This window comes from Oratosquilla oratoria, chromosome 18, assembly GCF_046742065.1.
Source record: "Oratosquilla oratoria isolate Oo_2021 chromosome 18, ASM4674206v1, whole genome shotgun sequence".
In the NCBI taxonomy this organism is placed as follows: Eukaryota; Metazoa; Arthropoda; class Malacostraca; order Stomatopoda; family Squillidae; genus Oratosquilla; species Oratosquilla oratoria.
In genome coordinates this window covers 11,041,533-11,042,882 of record NC_134794.1, presented here as the reverse complement: position 1 = coordinate 11,042,882, position 1,350 = coordinate 11,041,533, and positions in this window count along the sequence as shown.

Genomic DNA, 1,350 nt, shown 5'->3' with positions numbered 1-1,350 from the left:
GTGATTAATAAATGACGTAATAATCCGTTCCTGGTCATCGCTGCCAAGGAGGTCATGTTTACGGTCATGTTTGCTCGTGTGTTCATGGTTAACAAATTTGCGGATTTTTTTCGGATTTTTATTTCGGAAGTGATTCACAATCCGGATCTAGAGATTATTTCTTCTTCTTCTTCTTCTTCTTCTTCTTCTTCTTCTTCTTCTTCTTCTTCTTCTTCTTCTTCTTCTTCTTCTTCTTCTTCTTCTTCTTCTTCTTCTTCTTCTTCTTCTTCTTATTCGCGTTCTTCTTATTCGCGTTCTTCTTCTTTGCATTCTTCTTATTCGCGTTCTTCTTATTCGCGTTCTTCTTCTTCGCGTTCTTCTTCGCGTTCTTCTTCGCGTTCTTCTTTGCGTTCTTTTTCTTCGCGTTCTTCTTCTTCGCGTTCTTCTTCTTCGCGTTCTTCTTCTTCGCGTTCTTCCTCTTCGCGTTCTTCTTTGCGTTCTTCTTCGCGTTCTTATTCTTATTCTTCCTGTTCCTCTTCCTCTTCCTCCTCCTCTTCTTCTTCTTCCTCTTCTTCTTCCCCATAGATCACGTGAGGTCCCGCTACGACACCAAAGACAACTAGTGACTGTCACTGACCATGACTATCCGTGCACCCAGGGCAAAGGTGTCATCTTTGTTTACAGGGAACCGTCTCCCAGTGTATACCCCATATCAGCCCTTTCCCGCCAAATAGGTCAATTTTGGCGTGAGACTTTGAATTCATCAGCCATAAACTACCTAACAGGATATAATTAGTGTCTTTAGACGTTTCCTTCTAGATTACGAATCAGGCGATTTTATTCAACCTAGAGGAATCCTGAGTCGATAAAAAGTAAATTCCTTGCCAAATATTAGATCTTATCATAGGAATAGACGATTAGATACGCCAGAAAAGGCATTTGGAGAGATAAAAAAGGACAGTTTTGTGATATGAAAGTTGAATTTGAAAAAAAAAATTATTGAAATTGTTTACAAACAACAGCGAGCTTCTTTAATTGAATTTCTGGAAAACTCTGATCAATTTCATCATCCGTAACGAATATATTGCAATAGATGATGTATACATGTATGCATACGTGTCTGTATATATATATGTATATAAATGTATGTATTTATGTATATATGTATGTATGTATGTACGTATGTATGTATATAAATGTATGTATTTATGAATGCATGTATTTATGTATGTATGGATGTGTGAATCTATGTATATGTAAGAATGTATGTTGTATGCACCTATGTATGTACGTATGTATGTAATGTATGTACGTATTTATATATGTATTGATCTATGTATGTATGTCTACGTATGTATGTATATAAGCATA